This window comes from Podarcis melisellensis, assembly GCF_964234715.1.
Source record: "Podarcis melisellensis genome assembly, chromosome: 1".
NCBI lineage: Eukaryota > Metazoa > Chordata > Lepidosauria > Squamata > Lacertidae > Podarcis > Podarcis melisellensis.
Window position 1 is genome coordinate 134,789,626 of NC_138528.1, and position 26,177 is coordinate 134,815,802.

Sequence of the window (26,177 nt, forward strand, 5' to 3'; positions counted from 1 at the left end):
CAGAAGCGCCGCTCTGGTTACGGACTTTTCGGGGTGCGAATGGCACTCCGGAACAGATCGTGTCCACAACCAGAGGTACCCCTGTATTGTAGTAATTTTCTTCAGCAGCATGCACTAGTAAATCAAACCATAGTTTGTTTAAGCCATGGTTTTTAATGTGACATGCAAGCTGGGCCAGCAATTCAATTTGAAATAACCGTCTGCTCCAAGAGAAATATGGAAATCAAGCCTGCTGGGCCACCATAGTATCCCATTGCCTGCTTGCTATACATATTCCTGCTCTGCACAGGTGAATGTCTACGACTCAAGAGACATGCATTTGGCAGAATTTTGACTGCTTACTTTTAACAGCCTCCCTTGTGTTTTAAACATTGGAACAAAGATTAAACTCCACAAAGAAGTAAATGTCTTGAAAATTGACAATACTCCAGGAAACCTACTACCAGACTGTCATTATCACAAGGGAGTGCAGATAAAAAGAATATAATGCAGGAAAAAAATCAAGTCGTCTTTTAAGTAGTGTCCTAAATAGTTTTTGGTATATAGATATGATTTCAACAGGCTCTTAGATCTGATGGTCTCCAGAGTGTTAAGTTCTGCGTAAGATAGTAATATTGGGATTTTTTTTATATAAAACTGAGATTTTATTCATTCATCCTCTCTGTACACTAATTACTTAGGGGTTGTTGTTTTTTTACTATCAAAGATTCTTATAAAAGATGTAGCAAAGTAAGTATGAAAATAACCGGAATCCCAATACAGTTCTTTCGCCTTCCATTTATACTGTGCATGCTTACTGTTGTCAGCATTAGGCCTCTACTCTGAGATGTCATAGCTCTGGACAGATGCTCTTGGTCTTGCATAATTCTCAAGTCTCACCTGCTTGCCAACATGAGCACCTGAAAGTTCAAATCTGTTATACCCAATAAGGTGGATCAGAATGCAGATTAACCGGCAGCCTAGGAAATAAAAGAAGCCTTTTGGAAGATGCCACAGAATTGGCAGAGCTACAACTGGAGCAAAATGCACGTGACAGCCCCTCCCTGTATAATACCAGATCCCTCTGGCTCGTATCTTTCCAGATTCCACTAACCTTTCCCAGAAGCTGCTTTTCCCTCTTTGTAAGATGGGCAAGAGGAAAAGAAACTAAAAATTGGGGCATTTGTGCTATAGATTAATCACCTATACTAGACATATTATTGAGGGACCTTCTATTTACTACCCTCTATGGTAGATGCTCTTTTGGAGCATCTTTTAAAAAATAAAGTGTCCTATGTAAGCAGCATAAATTAAACAGCAAATGGTGCTCAATTCAAGCAACCTACTGGTACAGTTTTGTTTAAAGGCTTGAATTGAACCATGCTGATAGTTGTCCTGGTGCCAATGAATCAGTTAAAGGGAAATATTCATCTGCTATTCTCCCTGCATGTTTCATACTCCAGAGATCAGCAGCAAACAAGGAACCTGCCGACTGCTTGTGCATTCATTGATAATAGCAGGGAATTACTATGTGTACTATTGTACACTGTTGGTTCCAAAGAAATATTTGTGTATTAGCAACATTAGCACTGCATTTAAACCACCATGGCCAATGCTGGATCTGATTGCTCTTGTAAAAAGAATGTTCATCGTTTCTTTTGAGATTAGATTGGGAGACTTCCGGGTTGGCGCCTCCGGCAATGGCGGAGCTCCTCTGATCGGGAGGAACTTGCTCCGTGGAAATCAGGGTCTGACCGCCACGGCAAAGGCGGAGACCCACTGAAATCACAGGCGGGAGAAGCTTGTGAACCTCGGATTCGGCCGGCACCTTTTGCGCCTCCCCTACTCGCGGGGAAACCCTGTTTTGAGGATCCGGAGCAACAGGGGGTGAGTGGCGCAGTGCTGCGAATTGACTGCTTCTTTCACAGAGTGAAGCCGCATTGCTGTTGCCGGAGTGCGCTGACTTTTTCCTGTGGACTATTGGACTTTAAACAACTACCCGTGAGTAGAACGGAAAATTGGATCTTTGAATATCTTAATTTGGCACCGAAACGGGATGGTTTTAAACAGGAAGTCCGCCTTCCTCTTTTGTAAATAGATTGAAGCAAAGACGTTACAAGCTAAAGTCTTGGAAAGCCTTTGGCAAAGGATTAAATTTCCATCGGTTAAAAACATCAAACCCCCCTTGGTAGCAGGAGAAGAGGGGGGAAATTTTGGACCTAGCGAGCCTGCAGGAGAGAGTGAAAAATCAAATCACCACTGCTCTGAACCTGGAAACGGGCTGCCAGAAAGAGTGATGTTTTGGGAGAGTTAATTGACTGTGAACAGAACGTATTTGACAGCTAGCTAAATAAGAGAAATATACTGTTTCCTTTGTCCTCTTGTGCGTTTAAAAAGGAGGAAAAGTAACTGAAAATTGAAACTATCTTTATTGCTTGAGTTGTGCTTGAAAGGATTGATACAAGTGGAGACTGTTTCCCTCTAGAGGGAGCTTTTGAAACTGTTACAGGAGTGGAACTGGGGAATCTCCAGCTGCAAGATACGAAATTGTGAGAACCAGGGATTGACCTTGGACCATTTAAGAATGTTGACAGGAGAAGCCATAGTGACTGCATTATGTAAGATAAGCTATTCAGTGGAACAGCTTCACAATAAGACGGATGGTATGACTTCTAAAATTGATAACTTGGAACAAAAAGTGATTAATTTGGGTTAAAAAGTGAGCACCAACACAGAAATTATTCAGGACTTGATACAGGAATCTGCTTTGGCAGGACAAATTGTGGAGGAGAAGGAGAAAGCTGTTGTTGTTGAATCTAAAGTAATACAAGCGGGATCCTCAGCCTTACAGAAGCAAATTGAGGACTATAAGTTGAGGCCTCTTATGATTGAATCTAGAAAAAATCAGATTTTGAGGATCGGAGCCCGGCTTGAATTGGAGAAGGAAAGTTGGAAAGATCCCTCCATGCAGGGATTAACTGACTTTTGGGACATGGACTTGGGTCAGGAGGAGATTGAAGTTCTGGGGGCCTTTGGATTCGGAGGAATCTTGAAACATGTCTTGAAACACTTTATGGATCTTAGTTTTAACTATGGAAATTTGGCTGACCTGTCGAGGAGGAATAAAAGTATTGTTAGGTTGGAGTCTCCTCGAGATCTGCTCCTTAGCACTAAAGAATATGAAGAAGATCTGCAGAAGGGACTTGGAAAAGAGTTAAGAGCCTCGGACATAAGATCTCCAGGTTGATGGACTATATGGAATTGACGGAAAGGACTGGCAGAATCCGAGACCATGGAGAAGAGATGGTGGAAGAAGATTGGAAAATTTAAAGTTTATATATAGAAATACTATAAAATTAATGAGTGATAGAAAAATGTTGGAATGAAATTTTATGGCCTTAGTAGAAATATTATAAGGAGTTAAGCATATATAAGTATTTTAGTTTTAATGGAAAATAAGGGTAAAAATATGTTAAGATATTTATAATATGACAGAAAATAGAGAAAGATGGAAAGGATTTGCTGAAACAATTAATAGAAGTGGAATACAAAAAGGAAGGTGAGAGGAGGTAGGTGAAACAAGGGAATGAAAGATAGAGCATGGAAAAGGTGTGGTGTATGTTTTTAAATTGTTTTTGTTTTGTTTTGTTTAGGGGTAGGGGTAGGGTTTTGTTTAGTTTAATGTGTTTAGTTTAATGTGTTAAGGTTGTGTTTTGTATTGTTTATATATTGTATTGTTCTTTCTTTCTTTTGTTTTTCTCTCTTGTCCTTTTTTTCCTTCTTTTCCTTCTTTGTAAGCTTTAAAAGTAATAAATATTATTTATTTATTTATTTAAAAAGAGATTAGATTGACATATGTGTAGGGCTATTTCCCTCTTCCTCAGAACAGCCTGTGTTGAACTTCAAACTAGCAAAATCCCCATCACTTTGAAGGGAGAAGCTGTTAAGATGGTGGCCTGAACACTGCAAAACCTCAGTGCCTGCAATGTATCCTCACTGTTTGCAATGCAATGATTTGAGAAAGGGAATGACTCAGCATTATTCAGCATTACTGCCGTTAGAGATTCCCTTTCAGTTATTTTTACCCACGACAGATAAGCTCCCTCTAATTCGAATACGGGATATTTTAACCTCTGCTGTTAATAACACTGCGTTTTAATACAGCTTGGCCTACTTCTCCTTCCTCCCAAGCTTTCCTCTCCTTAGTTGCTCTCCATATCTGTCAGCAGCTTCAGCCTTCACCCTGTTGACCAGGCACACAGCCTTGGCTTCATCTTTGATACAACCTGGTCTGCCGCAGACCAATTGCACTTGTGCTGAGGGAACCGCAATGGCTGCCAGCTAGCCAGCTACTGAGTCATGTTTGAGGTCTTGTTGTTAGCATACAAAGACATGGACAACCCAGGACCAGGTTGAGCCATAGTGAGTGCTTGTATGGTTGTGCATGAAAGGATGTGATTGTGTGTGTGTGTGTGTGTGTGCATGCACATGTGTGGACAAAAGAGAGGGGTGGGGAATAGGACTGGAAGAGCTTGAATGACAGAGCAATCCTAGTCCCATATATTGAGATGCTCTATTGTATTCAATGGACCTACTCCCAGGTAAATTTGGTTCACATTGTAGCCTGAAAGAAGGGAGCAGATGGTAGCTGATTTTGTGGATTGCTCTGTTAAGTGTTTGTGTGCCTGTGCATGGGCCAGTGTGAATAAGAATGAGGAAGAAAAATGAATGGAAGATGGACGTACAAACGGCAGAGTGTGTCACTAGCGTGTGGGCCTAACCATTTCCCCATTTTCCCAAATGCAGGCCTTGACTCTGAAAGTGGCGCCCACCCCTGTCAGAGGGGATGCCATCAGAGCAAATGGTTTTCCCTCCTCCTGTGTGTGGGTGGAAGTGCTTTATGCTTCCCCTACATGGGTGACAGTTGACTTATTGGATCTCAGTATTTCCTCAGAGCCAAGAAACATTTTTTTAAAAACCCTCTGAGAGCAGCAACATGGGTTGGAGAATCTGAACTGACTCTTCCTTGGCATGTTCCTCTAGTTACTTCTCACACAACTCTTGCGCATCATAGTAGCCTATTCATGGTTTTCATGTGAGTGAGTGAATGATAGTTAGTTGACCTCTACATCAGTATGGATGGAAACTGTGGGTTTTTTTAATTTAGTCATACTGCCACCCACACAAAGTACCGCACATTAAGTCCCTCTTAATGTTCCCCACACACCTGAAAACGCTGCAGTGACTGCATTCCTGTTTCTCTGAGTGTACAAACATCCCACTCAACATAAGTCAGCCCTTCCAATTCGTCACCTTCTCCAAGTGCCAGATGCACAAAGAAGGCGACTCACTGTACAAAGCATGCATTCTTCAAGTGACAAACATAACAGTGCATCAGAAATGATTAGAAGACGGCAACATTATATTGTAGGTGCTGCTGAGTAATTATACATCTCACAACCCTGTTACTCTTTTCTTTTTCTAAAAGTGCTATTCCCCATTCATCTACCAAGTTATTGACAAGCTTGCCATTTTTAATTCATTTGACTAGCTAGAAGAAATCCTCAGCACCTTTTAGAAGGGCAGAAGAAAATATTTAATTCTTACATGCACCATTTTAAAGGAGTGCTTCCACATTTTTAGGCAACAGACCCATGAAGAACGTGGTACGACCACTTAGAAAAGGGGTCTGAGCTTAGTAGCAAGAGTGCAGGCTTTGTGTGCAGAAAGGACAAGGTGCCAACTCTGGCAATTCTAGTTAATTGGGCAGCATCTCTGGTAAGGAATTCTGCTTGGGACCCTGGAGAGCCATTGCTAGCAGAACAGACAATGCTGAGCCATGTGGAACAATAGTCTGGCTCAGTATATGGCAACTCCATACATTCCAGAAATATTAAAGATTTCTAGGTGCTCTCAGCAAGTGATTATGAACCCAAGCGGAACAGCTTTCTGGATTAGTAGGGAAAATGTGGACATTAGTGGGAAATAATTTGTTAGAAACGGGGAGTATCATCTATATAACAGTTTATAGCATTTTCTTTCACTACAACATGAGCCAAACATTATTCTAACCTCTCCCCACTATGAAATGCTGTAAGTTTTAAAAGAAGGCTCAAAAATACCATTTTGTGTTTGCTAACATCCACAATCACTTCTGTTTACAAAGCTGTTCACCCTGTTACTGCTATTTATTGATGATTTGTAATTGTTTTACTGATGATTTGTTAATTATTCTACATGATTTATGTTGTCTTTGTGATGTTCTATTATCTTGTTGTCGTTTATTGTTTGTAAGCCACTTTGAGATTCATTTGAATGAAAAGGGGGCACAGAAATATAATCAATCAATCATAATCTGTTCAAAATCCCAGGTGACATTGCTGCAATAATTCTCACATTGTAGAGGAAAATGAATACTCTAATTAATTGAAAGCAAGTGGCTTCAGTCTATCTAGTATCTCATCCAGGCTTTAAGTAAAGTGGCCTAAAATGAAGATTGCTCCACTTCCTGCCAGGATTAGACCAGCAAGTGAAAGAAGCTTATCTCCACTACCTTGTCCCTCCAATTCATAGGCAACCCAACTCTCTCCCTTAGGGTTGCTCACCCACCCCAAAACCAGAGTTTCCTTCTGCAACAAGGCAGACTGTCAAGAGTCCAAACAGCCACTTCAAATTGCACACTATCCATGCCTTCTCTTGTCACTCAGATCCAGCAATCCCTCCTCTGCATGTGGTTCTCTACTTTCCACTAGACTAGCTCCCAATAGTATTCCTAGTGATGGAGTAAGAGACGGTTCCTCCGTGCTTCCCTCTCCCACCCCCAAAAGAGGAAGAATATCATCCTCCCAAGGCCTGCTGTGTCAAGGAAGATTTTTGTGGTCTGCAAAAATAATCTGTAGATTATCAAGAAAGGCGTGGGGGGGGGGAGAGAGAGAGAGAGATAACTGAGCTCAGTGACAGCCTCCCTCACTTTCTTCCAGTTGGAAATACTAAAACTTGCTCACTTTGAGAGCATGGTTAGATTTAGAGGCATGCCAGGTTAACAGTAGAGCAGAGTGGGTGAAGAAACTGCGGTTCTCCAAATGTTCTCATCATTGGCCCTGCTGACCTTGGGCTGATGGAGTTTGGAGTTCAACGACTAGAGGACCACAGGACTCTGAACTCTAGGCGATCTGTACACTACAAAAATGGAGGGTGCAGTTCATGCACAGGAGGTAAGAAGTGGGACGAGCAGCCACAATTTAGTCTCCCTCATGTATTTCTTTCTATGCAACTTGATCTATGAAATGTGTGTTTAGTTTAGCTCTAATAGCATCAGAGCACTTGCCATTTTGAAAGGCTTTTTCAAAACAAAAGATGTCTGAAGATGCAAGATTTAATAACAGAAGGAGAAAGAAAAGGTATCATTTTAAGAGGGAAAGGGCTACAGAAAATATAAAAATAGAATTGGCTAAAAACCAGAAACCACAAAAAGAGATGTCATTCAGGAAATAGCACTAATGCTGAAGAATTTTCCCCATGTATTACAGAGAAATCTTAGGAGAGCAAAAGGGATTTTCTGTGTGAAGGAGATGATTTTGATTATGACAAGACTGAGTTGCTTCTCTGTGAAATCTTAACCAAAGATTTCATCCTCCATTTATTAACTGCAGCTAGATTAGAGATTGCAATTTTTTAAAGGAAAATTTAAATGCAAATCTTTTTGAAGCCTGGATGTCACAAGTATGGGACATCATGCTTATGGACAAATTAGCCATTTCATAAAAGTAATTATACCCTGGCTGGGGGGGAGGGGAGGGGGAAAGACACACCTTTTATTGACTTTGTTAAGAAAACCAAACATGGTTTCCACTGTCCACCAACACAAGGAACCTTATGAAGAAACATATTCATTTGAGTGCTTTTCTTGGAACATCTAAAACTGCAACCATCAGTCACTGTTTTTCTTTCTTTTTCTGTACTCTGTTTTCCTTGTATGGGTATGTTTTGTTACTTGAAATTAAAAATCATTTTTTATAAAAAGGAAATGTATGCATTTTGCATTATCCTAGGGGGGGGACAGACACTCTAAGTCTGTTTCTGTCCAGAAACTACATGCTACTAATCCTATCTACTGTTGGGGATTTCTGAATCAGGGAGTGTTAAAAATAATTATATGTTAATCGTCTTTAATCCTTACTACAGAAACTCAAACACACTGACCTGGTTGTAGTGTACAAGCACACTGTCCTCTGGATTAGTTGACAATGTAAGACACCAGTCTCTTCACTCAGCTGAAGAAGAGAGACATAAAAAGGGGGGAAAGTGAAGTTAAAGCAACATTGGTATTAACCCTTGAAATCTGAGGGAAAGAAAATATTTTTAAGCTACTTAAATAATGGTCAGAAAATCATCAAATCGAATCACAGTTATGTCAAAACAGAATTGTAATTCATAGGAAACATCTATTTCTTTTTTCCTGCTTCTTTATGGTGTGCTCCTATGTATTTAAATTTCAGTCAACAATTTCCAGAGAGACGGAATACTTCTGATAATTTACATGCAGTGGTACCTCGGGTTAAGTACTTAATTCGTTCCGGAGGTCTGTTCTTAACCTGAAACTGTTCTTAACCTGAAGCACCACTTTAGCTAATGGGGCCTCCCGCTGCTGCTGCACCGAAGCACGATTTCTGTTCTCATCCTGAAGCAAAGTTCTTAACCTGAAGCACTATTTCTGGGTTAGCAGAGTCTGTAACCTGAAGCGTATGTAACCCGAGGTACCACTGTATATGCAAAAAGGTGAGCATGAGCTGTATTAGTATATATTTACATGGGGAAGCTTGTAATGTCTGAGATTCCAACAAGGATCTGCTGAAATGTGATCAACATGTGGAAAGGGGGAAGCAGTGAAATTTCCACAATTTTTATATTTAAATCCTGCTTAGTGAAACATTTTAACATTCTCAGGCTCAATATAAACCTGAGATTCTTTTGCACCTTCAATGACCATGTAAATGAGAGGATTTAGACATGCAGTTGCTGTACCTGCTAAATCCTCCCCCACCCCCTTCAACATATAAACATTTATGACTCAGGATGTCTGTCCTGCATCAAAACTGGCAATTGGCCCCCAACATCAAGATAGGGCTTATAGAAACTGGCTAAGAGATATGTATAACTGGCCACATCATTTTCTGTACACTGTAAGGCAATATAACTATTTCCAACACAATATTTTGTGGTTTCTTCCCTGTGTAAAATGGTGGTGCGGATGTGGTAAAATCTCACAGTCTTAAAATGTTCTTTTTCTAACTGTAATTTCATGTTCTTTATCGTATTGTGAGGATGGTTGCCCTGAAAGGAGGGATGAAAAAAAAGCTAATTAATAAAATTCTGAACTTAGGTGTCTGCATTTTGTGAAATATCGATGGATTATTATTTCAAATTCTGAAAAAGTATTTTGGTTAGAGCAGATGTTGTAGATGGGTGGTGAATTGAATCCAGCTGGCGCACTGGAGTCTCTCTCACACATAACACAGGCCAACTTTGACAGAAAGACTAGACCTATCAATCACCTGACATCAGGTGACAGCTTCAAGAGGTCTCACTCTCTGTGCCAATCTGCACTGAGAGCAAGCTCCTTTGAAGTGCCAATCAGCTGATTGGTTTCCAGGCTGTACATGCAAACAGGCATTTTCCTTCTCGGTCTACAGACAGTTTGGATTCAAACCATGCTTGCAAACAGAGGGGGGGCTGACCCTGACTGAAGGCATCATTTGAATCCAAACCACACCTGCAAATGGATTTTGAAGACACATTAGGTAAGGGATTTGCAAGTGCCAGCAATCAGTTGTTCATCAGTGCTTGGGAAGCCCTGCTGCTCATTTGATCAGCTTAATGGCTGGTCTTGCAAAGGCACAGGGGTAAGTCACACTTTGCCATCTTTTTCCTGCCCTGATGTTATATATGACTTCAGGTGTAGGGCAAGTGAGTGCGGCTTAGCATCAAACAGCCTTGTGCTCAAGGGCCAGATATTCCACACAGAAGATGTAGTGCATGCTTTTTTCACATGGTGGCTGAACACCATTTTCATTTAACAGTGTTTCTATAAAATGACATAAAGATGGGAACTGTCCCAGAAGGAACTGGAAGCAGAAGGAAAAAACTGTGGGGTAGACAAGAAAGAGGAATATATATCCACGTTTTGTTTTGGACCATACTGATCTAAAAAGAGGATAAACTTAAACTTATTTGGAAAGGGGGAGGTGCTTCATCTGACGAAAGGTTCCTCTCCAGAGCAAAAGACACATGGCACAGTTTTCATACCTGACAACATACACAGGCATACCAGATTATGCTCTTCCATTCAAACACTCTCAGCTAACAAGAAACTAATGGGTGAAGTAGCCCTTAACTGAGAAATGTTCACATTTATCACAATGCATTGCTAAAAATGGCAGATCACTTGCCATAAAAGAAGCTATAATTTTGTATACGTATCCTCAAATTCAGTAAATCTAATTCTGCAAATGGGATCTAATATAGAATGTACATTCTATGTAACAAGCAATGTATAATAATCTAATGCACTAAAATAGAAATTCTGTCTTTAAAAAGATTTGCTTTCCTTTTTATAACTAATGTGCATTCAGCAATGCATGATTTGGGAAAGTAGGTTGCCCCAGGATTCTGAAAATCTTTTAAAATTATCTGTCAGGGGCTCAGGAGCAGAGGCACAGGAGAGGGAGGAAATGGAGAGCGAGGGGGAGGAATCCGAGGGGAGCGTGGTCCGAGGGATTCCCTGAGTCTCTCCAGCGAATCGGAAGATTCAGAGAAGGGGGCGCCTATGGCCAGGGCAAGGGGGTGCCTAGGGGGACACCCCAGAAAGAAGGGGCCAGAGGGGACTCAGAGAGCAGCAGTTGGAAATCAGGACCAGCCTCCCCACCAGAGCGCAGTGGGGGGGAGGAGTCCCAGTGGATGACTCAGTGACAATATGTGCAACATACTGTGCAGCAATTGGAGGGGAATTAATTTTTATTCTATTTATTGTATTTAACACCTGAATGGACACACTCATGGAGAAAGGTTGTATCATGCCTATTCCCAATGGTTTGAAGCCAGAAAATGTTACACTGACTGTCGCACACGTATCTCCAAGATATCTTTCAAAAGGTGTTCTGTTTGTTTTTTTTACAAAATATGAAGGAAAACAGAAGGAAGACTAATAAGTTTTAGGGTGTCCAACCTGTTTGGGTTGGTGTTGCACCATAAAAATCAGGGTCAGAGCTTGTGTGTGCTCCAGGATCCATCACTGCATCCAGAAGCTCATGTAAGACTATAGAGTGCAGCTTAGGTTGGTTCAACCTAAGGTAAGTGAACCAGCTTAGGTTGGTTGCAGCTTAGGTTGGTTCAACCTAAGGTAAGTGAACCAACCTAAGGTAAGTGAACCACCTTAGGTTGGTTCACTTACCTTGAAAAAATGGACCTCTCATTCATTCCATACATAGTGCAGGGAGCGGAACCTATGGCCCTCCAGGTGTTGCTGAACTACAGCTCCCATCATCCCTGGCCATTGGCCATGCTTGTTGGGTCTGGTGGGAGTTCAACAACATCTAGAAGGTCACAAGTTAGCCAGCCCTGCCTGGGCTGCATCCAGCTGGGGCAGCTGTAACGTGCTGTATATGAATTTTCCAATGATGTATAGTTATGCTGAAGTCAGTATGGACTAGGACAAGGTGTATGGATAACTTTTTGTTAGTATTTTCCACTGCCACTGTTGCAGAGGGTCCCGTGATCAGGTGATTTTCATTTCAGCCAGTGTGGTGTAGTGGTTAAGAGCGGTAGACTCCTAATCTGGGGAACCGGGTTCGCGTCTCCGCTCCTCCACATGCAGCTGCTGGGTGACCTTGGGCCAGTTACACTTCTTTGAAGTCTCTCAGCCCCACTCACCCCACAGAGTGTTTGTTGTGGGGGAGGAAGGGAAAGGAGAATGTTAGCCGCTTTGAGACTCCTTAAAGGGAGTGAAAGGCGGGATATCAAATCCAAACTCTTCTTCTTCTTCTTATCACTGTGTGTGTGAGCGGAAGTCAAGCTGACAAACTTCCGCTTTTGCTCTCTGTCCAGCTAAGGGCTAGAGAGGATGTGTGAGAAGGAGCTCACGCAAAATGTGTTTCTTTTGCTGTAAATAATAAAATACTTGATGCCACAATTCCTACACAATTTTGCTTTTGCTGACTCTGTTAATACGCTTCATATTGTGCACATGTCTTTTGGATGTGTGCCTATGCTTTCTACGGGACTCCAGCAAGAGGCACCTCCCGCCACTTTTATCCAGTCTTATTTCATTGGTTACCCACTGGCTTCCAGGCTCAATTCAAAGTCCAGGTTTAATCTCTGAGTACCCTAACCAGTGTAGAACTATGATATCTCAAGGACCATCTTCATGCACAAGTACTGATCTGAACATGTAATTGAAGCCCTTTCTCTGTTTCCTCCATCATCTGAGGTACAGCAAGTAAGATGGGACTTTTTTGGGTCATAGAGCCACAATTGTGTAATGGTCTCCTTGCCCCCAACATTACTGGCCTTCCACCATCCAGTTAAGCCATGTTCAGACCAGTATGGTGGTTAACGAAACTGCTGATCTCGAAGTTAACTGATCTGATGATAGTTTACTTGCTGTGCTGATCTTCTCATGGTTTCTTCTCTTTTCTGTTTACTATTTTATGTATCTTGGTGTTTTATTGTGGATTTTAACTTGATTGCTAGCCACTTTGGGAGTCTTTTTTTTAAGGAGATAAATTGTATTTTAATTAATATACAAATAAAATACAAAATCAAATTCACATTTGAATGTGATTCAAATTGTACTGGGTTCTTTGGCAAGGGAAATACAAAAATCCAGTAAACTGGAAAGTGCTCTATTTTCTTATAATACTCTTATTATGGAGGCTGACTGCTGTAAAGGTAAAGGAACCCTGGATGGTTAAGTCCAGTCAAAGGTGGCCATGGGGCTGTGGCACTCATCTCTGCTGTAAACCACACACCTCTACCCCTAAATATATTTTCACATGGCTGCAAGATATTCTGATTCAGTGTATGCCCCTCCCATTTTAAAAAAATCTTATCTCTTTTGAAGTAAATGAGATCCACCTATAGACGCTGAGGACATAGGGCAAAATTATCCTGTGGATAAAGTTTTTCCATGCAAATATAATGTGCTCGATATTGTTTTACCTTGGGGTCTACTCAAACATTATCTTTCTCTCTCTGCTTTCTTTTTTCATGGGAACATCTCCAGGAGTCACAAAGAGTTTTTGAAAACCTACCTTAGCTGAGGAGTTCTAGTTCAATTTCTGTTATCTCCTGTTAAACATTATTAGGCTGCAAAGTTTGTTAATCTCTTGCCCGTCAGATCAAATTGAGACAGTGCTGACAAGGTGGAGCAATAGTGAAACACCAGCTCTTAATATGCAGAGCTTTGCTCTGCAAATTTCACCATTAGAAAATCTGCCTAAAAATTCTGAAACTCTGTTCCTCAAAAGTGCTCCAGTGAAGCAATCCAAAGCTTAAGTACCTTAATTCTACAAAGGATGTTCTGTCCTTGATTCTTAAATTGGTCATCTGTCCTTAACTCCTCAGGTAGCAGTTTCATGGCTGTGAGAAGGATTTATTCATCTTTCAGGTTAAAAATATGCTACTTCCTGATTAAATCTTGACTAACTAGTTTCCTTCAAAAGAATGAATGTGATTGTGCATCTTTTTAATGTGGAATGATCATAAATACGCATAAAATCAAATGCTTTGCTTATCAGTATACAGTCTTTAATCTTGCACAGGGGGTAGAACTCATCCTTTAATTACATACTATGTGTAGTATATAATTAACCATCTCCTCAGGGGAAAGTAATCTGTTACCTGTAGTTTGGAAACTTAAGTGAGGGTATCTAGATACAAATTAACAGAGTATCTGGATTGGAAAAAATGTGATTATTTTATCATCCCCTTTGGGAGGGGTTTTCGTTTTGTTCTCAGTAGTACCTAATGCATATTAAATACTATTACCAAAATTGGGCTGTAAAGCATTCATCAACGGTGCTCTCCAAAGGTAGATAAAATGTTTGTTTTGTTTACTCATTTGAAGGAAACTCTCTGCTGACCAGTCCAGTTCTACAAGCCACAGCACTCAGGAAGCATGTCAAGTTCTGGGCATAGTGATATTTAATATCGATCTGACGGGGGAGTGCTAAAATCCAAGCCCCACAATGGTAGGGCACCTGACTTTGCCCTTCGCTTACACAATGGAAAGGACATGCAAAAAAAATCTGTGGTAAGTATCACCATTCTTTTCAGGACTTTTTGTTTGCTGGTAACCCTTGACATTCCTTGGATTCTTCACTTTAGGAGGAACTTCCAAAGTTACCCTGACGTTTGGTTGAAGGCTCACAATACACACAGCTAGGCGTCTCCTGGGAGGACCTACTTGGTGCTGCTGTGGCAGGTACAGCATACCCCTAAGTTCCCTCCCATCTGATCAAGGCCCATCAACCCACAGAGTGTAAGGCAAAGAGCATTAGCCAAAATTAGGAAGGAAAAGTTTTTTACTAAGGAAGAGCACCCCCTGTCCAGCTTCAGTCAAAGTGGAAGACTAACAGCCACAATATTCACTGCTACTAACCCTCCATTAGTTTCACAGCTAATTAACACCACACCATCCTTCTAAGCTTACTAAATCCTTGGTGCTACTTTAAAAATTTATATTTAGATGCTGTGATTTTATTTATTCTAACTTTATAAATAAAACTCTCTTTCTTCTCTTAAGTAAGAATAATATATAAATGACAGCACAAGAAACTGATAGAAAATGTTTTGGGACCTTTTAGTCTTGAAAGGGCAGAAAAGTGATTTATTATTCTTCATCCTTTATGCTTGCATCTAGAGCCTCTTACCAGCATCTGTATTTTGAGTTGAAATTTTCTTATGTATTCAGATCATTTTCTGTACAAGAATGCCCAGGGGGAAATCTAGCTGAAGGGGAAACAGCCTTCACTGAGTGCTTGTTGCATGAGCAATCCTCAACTAGGTCCCATGATAAAGAAAATGAAGGCTCTCAACCAGTCAAGAACAGCTTTATAAAATAAAAACACCAACCCTTCACTCTTAGCCTCTGGGATTAAAGTTGATTCCCCACTAATAACTAATCAATGTAAAGTGTGAGGTGACTCATTCTTTGCTTGAAGCTGAATAAAATTTGAAGCCCTAAAAAAACCACTTTTCATGGCTTTATTTCAAACTTTAGAAGCCATTTCATCAAATGATACTATATTTGGAAGTCAAAGCAGGATAATGGGGGGGAAACTTTCTAAAAATGTTTCAGAGTATCCTTTACATGCAAGGAAAAGAGGAACTCAAAAGGCATCCAAGCCAGACCTGTCATGGTTTACTTCAGATTTCCCAAAGAATCATCAGGACCTTTCGATAGTGAGGACTTTCCACGTTCATGCAAGCTTCCCTGCTAAGAGGACTTCTACAGGGCTCATGTCCAGAGCAACCCCAGCAAAGTCTGGGCTGGGTGAAAAGGCAGAAGCTCAGGCCCTGCAGCAGGAGAATGTGGGTGCTCAAGATAGATGGGGGAGTGTGGAAAGCTTTCTTAGGCCAGTGGCAGAATGTAGGCAAAAAACGCTGTTAACATCCTTAAACGTATACGCATTGTCCCATTTTTCATCTGAGAAATGAAATGGCACAGGAAAGAAAAAATTAATGAATCTTTGGAAAATTTAGCTAAGCAAGTAGCTGAGACAAATAAACAAGTAGCTGAAGCATCAGCTAAAATTGATTTGAATACCACAAGCATTAATAATTTGGGACAGAAGGTGAATACACAGTCTATTGAAAAATTATTACAGGAATCTGCCTTGACCCGAAAGATTTCTGAAGAAGCAAAGGATATTGCAACTGCTACTCAAGAGAAGATACCACCAGTATACAAGCAATTGGAGGACCATGGTTTGACATTGTCCATGATTGAACTTAAAGAGAAACAAAGAAATTTAAGAATCAGGGCTGTACCAGAACGTGAGAAAGATAACCTGGCTGACTTTCTTAATAATAATAATAATAAATTTTATTTATATCCCGCCCTCCCCAGCCGAAGCTGGGCTCAGGGCGGCTAACAACAGTCAAAATAGATCAACATTCTAAAAACATTCATTATAAAATTAATTAAAATCAAATTAATGGCAACCATCAAGCAAAATTCTGTGTAGGTTGCCAGAGGAGGGGGTCAGGCTGCGCCCTGACCAAAGGCCTGGTGGAACAGCTCTGTCTTGCAGGCCCTGCGGAAAGATGACAGGTCCCGCAGAGCCCTAGTCTCTTGTGACAGAGCGTTCCACCACAGGAATTTACAGATTTTTGGCAACAGGACTTGGGGAAGGAAGAATTTAAGATAGTGAGTGCATTTAGACTTGGAAAAGGACAAAGGAGGAACAAGGTGAGGGACTGTTTGATTACTTTTCGAACAAAAGAGGAGAGAGACAAAATTTTGAACCTGCACTATCAAAGGACTCTGGAAATTGACGACTCAAGTGTGGAGATATTTAAGGACATTCCAAAACATCTTTTGGACTTAAGGCTAAACTACGGAGACCTAGTTGCCCTGCTGAGAAGAAATAGAATTCTCTTTAGGTGGGAGTTTCCCCAAGGCCTATCTTTTAAATATAAAGGAAGAAAGATAAAAATAAGATCAGTTAACGACAAAGACAGGTTTCTGAGAGACCACGAAGGAGATCTTCAGAAAGAAGTGGAATCCGGAGAAGAGCCAAGAGCACTGGAAAAAGGAAAAAGGAATACTAGATACAGCAAACCTATCTTTTGGACTGCACGGACCAGAGAAAGAGACACAATTAACAGAACAAGAACAGGCACTTGGTGCTGTCGGGGGTAAAGCGAAGTAACCCCATCATGGCTCTGCAACTTTTAAGTTGGAATTGTAATGGTCTTAACTCCCCTCGGAAGAGAAAAAGTGTTTTTCACTTATTAAAAAAGGAACAATTGGACTTGATTTGTCTACAAGAAACACATGTAACAAGATTACATAGAAAACTACTTATCAATAAGAGATTGGGACAGGAGTTTATCTCATCTGACAAAGTAAAAAAAGAGGAGTTGTGATATATGCAAAGGAGAGATTCTTACTGAAATTAATTTTAAAAGATGAACAAGGAAGATTCCTGGCAATTGAAATTCAAGTTCAAGGAGAAAAATTTTTGATTGTAAGGATTTATGCACCGAATGAGGGGAAATCTGAATTTTTTAAAAAGTTGCACGAGATCTTATTGGACTATTTGGATTACAATTTGATTCTGATGGGGGACATGAATGGAGTAGTATCTACAAACATGGACAAGGCACTAAGACAGGTAGTTACCAAGGATGGTAGACTACCAAAAACATTTTTTGAGATGACAGACAATATGGATTTAGTAGACATTTGGAGAACAAAGAACCCCTTGGGAAGAGAGGGAACCTTCTTTTCTGAGGCCAAGATGACTTGGCCTAGAGTTGACCAAATATGGGTAACTAGAGAAATGGCACCAAAGATAAAGAAAGTGGAAATCTGCCCAAAAACTTGCTCCGACCATAACGCTGTAAGGATGGAGATGAAGCAATTGTCAACTGGCTCCTTCAGATGGAGAATGAATGACACCTTATTTAGAGATGAAGAAGTGTACAAAAAGGCCCAAAAAACTTTGAAAGATTATTTTGAAATAAATATGAACACTAACGTAGAAAAAAGAATAATCTGGGACGCAAGCAAAGCTGTTATGAGAGGGTTTTTGATACAACAGAATGCAATAAAGAAGAGAAGTCAAAATGAGAAGATAAAATTTTGGAGAAAATAAAAGAAAGTGAGAAGAAATTGAGAGTGAAACCAAAGTCGCAGGAGATTTTGAGAGAAATAAAATTATATCAAGTACAATACATGGAAATGATGAATCAGGAAATTCATCCTGACAAAAAACATTTGAATCAGCTAATAAATGTGGGGAATTGCTGGCTTGGCAAATAAAAAAAGACAAAAATTAAATACTATTACAAATCTAGAAGTGGAAGGAAAGAACATACATAACCCAATTGAGATTAGAAATTGTTTCCAGAGGTACTTCAAACAACTATACTCACAAGGGCCACAGAAAGAAATGGACATAGACCGATTTCTGAAGACAAATGGATTACAAAAAAATTCTCAAGAAAGTAAATTATTGTTGAACTATATCTGAACAGGAAGTAGAAGGTGCCATTCAAAATATGCAATTGGGCAAATCTCCGGGACCGGATGGGCTGACTTCTAGATATTACAGATCTTTGAAAGAGTGGTTATTACAACCTTTGAAGGAAGTCTGCAATGAAATTCTGGAAGGGAAAAGGGCACCAGAGTCGTGGAAAGAGGCGTATATTACACTTATACCGAAAACAGAGACTGAAAAGACTCAACTTAAGAACTACCGCCCTATATCGTTACTTAATGTGGATTACAAAATTTTTGCTGACATTTTGGCCAAGAGATTGAAAAGAGTATTGATGGAAGAGATTCATAAAGATCAAGCGGGCTTTCTCCCGGGAAGACATTTGTCTGATAATTTGAGGAACATAATTGATATTTTGGAAAAATTAGAAGTGAATATAAACACTAAAGCAGTTCTGATATTTGTGGACGCGGAGAAAGCTTTTGACAATATCTCTTGGAGTTTTATGAAAAAGAACCTACAGGCCAAAGTTTTGAAAATGGTATAGGTGCAATATACTCTGAACAAAAGGCTAAATTAATTGTAAATAATGTGGTGACGGAAGAATTTAAGATAGAAAAAGGGACACGGCAGGGGTGCCCAATTTCCCCATTGCTTTTTATATCAGTCCTGGAGGTTCTGCTGAACATGATTAGAAGGGACCGGTTGGTTAAAGGTATACAGGTCGGAGCCAAACAGTACAAATTGAGAGCATTTGCAGATGACTTAGTATTGACGTTACTGGAGCCAGAATCTAGTACTAAAAGGGTTTTAGAACTAATTCAAGAATTTGGTCAAGTGGCAGGATTTAAATTAAACAAGTTAAAAACTAAGGTCTTAGAGAAAATTTTAACACCGATTGAAAGAGAGAGGTTTCAGAATGAGACAGGTTGACTGTGGTTAAAAAAGTGAAATACCTGGGGATTAACATGACAGCTAAAAATGGGAACCTATTTAAAGATAAGTATGAAAAATGTTGGAAGGAAGTGAAAAAAGACTTAGAAATTTGGTCAAATTTGAAGCTTTCCTTGTTGGGTCGAATTGCAGCTATAAAGAAGAATGTATTGCCAAGAATGTTGTTCTTGTTTCAAACACTGAAAATTGTGGACAAGATGGACTGTTTCAAGAAGTGGCAGAAAGATATTTCTAGATTTGTCTGGCAGGGCAAGAAGCCCAGAATAAAATTTAAAATATTAACTGATGCAAAAGAAAGAGGTGGATTTGCCCTGCCAGACCTCAAACTTTACTATGAATCAGCCATATTTTGTTGGCTGAAAGAATGGCTCCTTCTTGAGAACACAGACATTTTGGACTTAGAAGGTTTTAACAATGTATTTGGGTGGCATGCATATCTGTGGTACGACAAGGTTAAAGCACATAAAGCATTTAAAAACCATATTGTCAGGAAAGCATTGTTTAATGTTTGGATAAGATATAAGGATTTATTGGAAAATAAAACCCCAAGGTGGCTGTCACCAATGGAAGCAAAAGCTCAGAAAAAGCTCAATATGGAGGCCAAATGGCCGAAATATTGGGAGATTTTGGAACAAGAGGGAGATAGATTGAAACTGCAGAGTTTTGAGAAACTAAAAAACAAAGTGCGAGATTGGCTTCATTATTATCAGATAATGGAGGCATATAATTTGGACAAGAAAATTGGCTTCCAGGTGGAAAAATCAAAACTAGAAACAGAACTGTTAGAACCCAAAACTAAGATTTTTGTCAAAGATGTATAACTTGCTGTTGAAATGGAACACTCAGGATGAAACGGTGAAATCTGCTATGATTAAATGGGCACAAGATGTTGGACATAACATTATGTTTGCTGACTGGGAACAGTTGTGGACCACAGGTATGAAATTTATGGCGTGTAATGCCTTAAGAGAGAATATTATGAAAATGATATATAGGTGGTACATGACCCCAGTCAAGGTCGCAAAAATCTATCATTTGCCCGATAATAAATGTTGGAAATGTAAAGAAACTGAAGGTACATTCTTTCACCTTTGGTGGACGTGCCCAAGGATCAAGGCTTTCTGGGAAATGATCTATAATGAAATGAAAAAGGTATTTAAATATACCTTCCTGAAGAAACCAGAGGCCTTCCTTCTGGGCATTGTCGGCCAATTGGTGTTAAAGAAGGACAGAACTTTTTTTATGTATGCCACAACAGCAGCAAGAATACTTATTGCAAAGTATTGGAAGACACAAGATCTACCCACTTTGGAAGAATGGCAGACGAAGGTGATGGACTATATGGGATTGGCAGAAATGACTGGCAGAATCCGAGACCAGGGAGAAGAGTCGGTGGAAGAAGATTGGAAGAAATTTAAAGACTACCTACAGAAATATTGTAAAATTAATGAATGTTAGAATGATGTTGGATAGAAATTAAGTGGTTTCCAGCTGTAATGCTTTAAGAGAATATGAAAAAAGGTTATAAACAGGTAAAAATCTAGGGGTAAGGATTTGCTGAACCAACAATTTGAAGTGGAATACAAAAAAGGGAGGTATGAGGAGGTCCTGGAAATAAGTTAAAGGAAAAGTAGTAAATGGAAAATATGTGTGTTTTTAAGTATTCTTATTTTTGTATTTTTGTTATTTTCTTTTTCTTTTTTCATTTTTATTGTAATACTTTAAAAAATCCTAATGAATATTCTATTAAAAAAAGAGAAATGCAGGAACAGATATGGCAACAGGCTAACAAAATAACATGGGCCAAATGGGAGCAGAACATTTACTGCAATATTAAAAGTGCTGAATTTCTAACTAGTTTTATTTTTCCAAAGTACAGTGGTACTTCTGGTTACATACTTAATTCTTCTGGAGGTCCGTTCTTAACTTGAAACTGTTCTTAACCTGAAGCACCACTTTAGCTAATGGCGCCTCCCGCTGCTGCCGTGCCACCGCCGCGCGATTTCTGTTTTCATCCTGAAGCAAAGTTCTTAACCCGAGGTACTATTTCTGGGTTAGCGGAGTATGTAACCTGAAGCGTATGTAACCCGAGGTACCACTGTACATTTTACAGGCTGTTAAAAGGAAAGGCAAAATTAAGCAATCACTGTGAAATATTTTGCAACTCAAAACCGAAGAAAATATTGCAAGAAGATGACTCCTTGTAACTCACCAACAACCTCTACCTTCAAGAAAGCAACTATGGGAGCAAACAACATGTAGGTGGGGGGGAAGGCTTATCTCATCCTGGATCCCTGGTCCTCCACCCCATTGCACCCTCCACCCTGCTCCCTTGCAGATTTCCATGCTTCTTATGAGAGTGAAAACTGGGGACCACTTTGACACATATAAGGAATGGCCAAGGAACTCTTTCTCCTCTCACCTCACAAAGGTATTTCCTAATAATATTTTTTTCACAAAAGAAATTGTTCAGGAAGGTGAATTACACCACATTTCCACAAGACACCTTGTTCAGCCCTAAGCCACAAAGGATTAAAATTAGCTTTGGAGTTTCACCACAGACTCCCCATGTGACCTGAGGGAAAGCGAAGTTGCTAAAGAATTACATTTAGGAGTCAGAGACTAATGGCCAAATCACTGCTCAGCTCTGGAGCTTATGGCATCCTAAGGGAAGTCACTACCAGAGTGCAATGCAGCTTCCTTGGCTGTTATAAGACTTGGCAGCTGCTCTGAGGTCCCTGAGAGGCAAAACATAATTTTTCCAAAAAAAAACCTACAAAACTTCAAATTACCTGACAATTTAATTTTCAGTTAATTATAACCTGGTTGAGTAGTCATTGCATTAACTCATTAATTTAGCATTCTGTATGTTGCTTCGTTGATTTGCAAAAGATTAACTTCAGTGAATATTGAGATATCACATACTGGTACTTAATCCTACATGCCAAGGTTAAATACCAGTTCAACCTCTGCATCCACTTTCAAAGGGGAAATGACAATGCAAATTATATGGTACCATCCAGCTTCACTGAGATATTAGAATGATAGCATGGCCATCCATAGGATTTTTAAATTTTCTTTTTGGCGGGGATGTGGGGTGTGTAGGATATACTCCAAATAAATAAAGTTGTGCATTTTGTGAATACAGTGATACATTTCAAGTTGAAACATCAGCTTGCTTTCAAGGAATCCATGAATGCTGTAAAACCACAGTGCACAACAATGTTTCCATCAAACAATGAAAGCTAAATGAAAATCAGGATGTATATTTAATCATTCTGTATCTGAAAGTCAACCCTGCCCTACTCCCAAGGCGATGAAGGATACAAAATACATTGCAATGCACTCTCAAGATGATAACCTCTTGGGCTGCACTAGTCTTAAAATACATTAAAAGTACAATTTGAAGACACTCAAAAGTCATCTTAGACCAACAGCTATTTCAGGTTCATTCTTCTACTCTTAATGGCAACAGCTTGACAAAATAAAACAGCTATCACTTGCCTTCAGTGGAGAAATGGGTCGTATTCTACAGGAGAGGAGAATAATTCTAGACACTTGGTGCCACAACCCCAAAGGCCATGCCATAGGCAGCCCTTGATACACCTCCTGAACAGATGGAACTGGCAGCACGGCAAGTATCTCTGCGGTGGGATTAGCATCTGCGGTGGGATTAGCAACTACAGTATTTTCCCTGACTACTGATTCTGTGTCTCTCTGTGTGTAATCTGAAGTTGCCTCTAAGGACTGGCAAATTCTGAAGCTTAAAGGTTATATAGGGACATTAAAAATAAGAAGAACACTTACATCACACCTGCTTCTTTATTTATAATATAATCAGCAAAGCAGAAGAGGTGCTTCTGAGCCAGGTAATAATAATTTGTGAGATTTCATATATTACAAGGTTCTTCAGTAAGAATGTTTTGATACTCTAGTCCATCCATGCATCTGAGAAATGTATGAAACATGAGTGGAATTCAGTGCAGAGCCGAGTGGGATATGCATACACAGAATGAGGTCCACTCTTGCAGCCCTCCAGAGCAGATTGAGGGAGAATGGGAGGCGCATGGGGAGGGGGGAGTCCTGTTGCACAAGCAGACAGTATTCCACACATGCAGGAGCGTGGCTTAATCCTGCCCTGCATGAATTCTTCTTGCTGTTGCAGTATCTGCAGATTACCTGAAACATGGTTTCCAAAAGTTCAGTGTCTGAGGGCTAAACACAGCCCCACATTATTCATGCAATTGTGGGGTGGCTGCTTATGCCTTACCGGAAAAGAGGAAACAGATAACCAAAACAGAGGGTAAAAGAAGACCCCCAACCAGAACTTGCCAGAACTCAGTTCTGGCACCTCTCAGGTGGGTACCATTGCCATTCTAAGAAGGAGGCATTTTGGCACCTCTTTTTCTACAAAAATAGCACCACAATCCCTTCAGAAACTGGCCTGACATGGGTCAATGTCTGAAGAGCTTAAACTGCTCATCATGACAACTTCTAGAGATGGAAAGAAGGGGACTTGAATGGATCCTGGCTTCATAAAATGTGAGCCTTTAAAAGGCAAAGGGGGTGGCAGGAGTTTTTGAGGGGAAAGCAAGCACCCACGTCTGAACCCTGTAAGAACATTCTAAGTACAACGAGAATGGCAATGTGAAAGTTGTTTGATGCTTAAATCATTTTCTGCATTGAACTGATATTTAAAAATCTAGACAACAGAATTCTTATTAACATTTTACATTTGTGTTATTAGTATTTTACTAATTTAGTATCTCCAACTCTTTCAATACCTCTTTGTGAAACATTTATAAAAGTCCTTTTGGAAGGAACGCATAATGTTTACTGCAGCAGTTAACTGCAAACCCCTTTCCCACACAAACCTATCTTCTTCTCATGTTATCCAACTTCTTATGTGTGAATTGCATTCTGGGAGGCTTGATAACATGACAAAATGAAAAACCTAACGTCTCCCTAATAAACTCATCCAGTGTGAAAATCTGTATCTATTTGTATTTCCCACAGGCAAACCAAAGCTAGCTAGCAGGACAGAGAGGACACACCATTAATGGGCCTCAAGTTGCCTTGAGAAGTCTATGCACTTGGTTAAAAATTCAATGACAGGTCAAAAATCACACACACACTTTGCTTTTCTTCCAGAGGGAAGTGATAAACAAATATTTAGAGCAAAAATATAATCAAGTGGTTGTATATCTTAATTTCTGTTATTATTTTGACATCCTGTCACTCTAGTTGACATTATACTTATAGAGTGTTTACCCCTAGTCTACCTTAAGGGGATGGGCCTTTATCAAAAAGTAACAACAGATATCTGGGTTTTGCCTTTCTGTCAAAAGTTATCCCCCCCCCCCCATTTATTTTGTAAAATTTCATCTTAGCGTTCTGCACTAAGCCTCTATGCACAGCTGACCTCTGCAGCACACAACCCTCTGCCACTTGCAGAACGTGCCTGTTAACAAGCTGGGGATTTTCCAGCTTCAGCCACGCACACTGCGTAAACCACAGTGCTCCTGCAATCGCTGTACAACCATGGCAGAAGAACTTAGAACCATCCACTTACCACTGCACAAGTGCCTGCCTCCTCGTGTAAAGGAACAAAGCCCCTACGCTAGATAGGAGGAAAATATTCCACTGAACAATACACAGATATCAAGTTGCCAAAGAAATGCAAGCTGAGTATCTGCTCATCTGCAACCCACATACATGTTCCACAGAATCGCTTCCAAAGCTTACATAATAATCAAAAGGAAAACAAGGTCCCAGGAAATGGGAAACCTATGATCCTCCCAATCCCAACAGATACCAGTATAACTTTAACATATACCCCAAGATATTTTCATTACTCCAATTTGCTCCAACCTTCAGCCTGGTATAATGAATGCAGGGGAGCAATGTACTCACAGCACCGCCATGTTTCACACATTCAAATATTTGCTACAGTGGCAGCTAAACTGATCCAAGCCTATCTTGCAAAATGAGATGCTGTCAGCTTGAGTCATTCTACCTCCTAAAAAAGGATGTCTGATTATATGATTCGGGTGCACCAGTAATGCAGTTGAAATTTGTGCCAAAAATACTAGAAGAAGAAGAAGAGTTTTGGATTTGATATCCCGCCTTTCACTCCCCTTCTGGAGTCTCAAAGCGGCTAACATTCTCCTTTCCCTTCCTCCCCCACAACAAACACTCTGTGAGGTGAGTGGGGCTGAGAGACTTCACAGAAGTGTGACTGGCCCAAGGTCACCCAGCAGCTGCATGTGGAGGAGCGGAGCCGCGAACCCGGTTCCCCAGATTAGGAGACTACCGCTCTTAACCACTACACCACACTGGCTCCCCTGAGATCAACAAGTTTGTATTTCTAATAGAGCTTCTGATTCTCATTAATGTATTCTCAAATAATACATAGATAGTAAAAGCACAACTTCAGGCAATACCAATGAGACGGAAACATGGAAGGTGCCTAAAGAAGCCAGGGTGGCTATCTAAAGAACTTTTAACTGAGTTAAGATTAAAAAAGGATGTGTACAAAAAATGGAAAAGGGGGGAAACCACCAAAGAGGAATTCAAACAAATAGCCAGCATGTGTAGACACAAAGTCAGAAAAGCTAAAGCACAGAATGAACTCAGGCTTGCTAGAGAGGTTAAAAGCAACAAAAAAGGCTTTTATGGGTATGTTTGTAGCAAAAGGAAGAACAAAGAAACAGTGGGGTCACTCAGAGGAGAAGATGGTGAAATGCAAACAGGGGACACAGAAAGGGCTGAACTCCTCAATGCCTTCTTTGCCTGAGTCTTCTCCGATAAAGAAAACAATGCCCGACCTGAAGAATTTGGAGCAAATGATTCAGCAGAGGAAACACAGCCCAGAATAACTGAGGAGATAGTACAAGAATACTTGGCTAGTCTAGATGTATTCAAGTCTCCAGGGCCAGATGAACTGCATCCAAGAGTATTAAAAGAACTGGCAGATGTGATCTCAGAACCACTGTTAGTCATCTTTGAGAATTCCTGGAG

The 26,177-nt window shown here is 40.2% G+C and overlaps 1 protein-coding gene across 35 annotated transcripts in view; it reads right to left on the reverse strand.

Annotated features, from left to right (window-relative positions):
* Positions 1 to 26,177, reverse strand: part of MAP2 (microtubule associated protein 2) — a 278,632-nt gene that overhangs the window by 177,017 nt on the left and 75,438 nt on the right. For 33 of the 35 annotated variants that reach the window (XM_081898598.1, XM_081898589.1, XM_081898590.1 and 30 more), the window contains one exon: positions 8,182 to 8,252. The exons of the other annotated variants lie outside the window; for them this stretch is intronic. The gene's annotated coding sequence lies outside the window, so the exon portion shown is untranslated. The remainder of the gene's footprint in view (positions 1 to 8,181; positions 8,253 to 26,177) is intronic. 35 annotated transcript variants of the gene reach the window in all.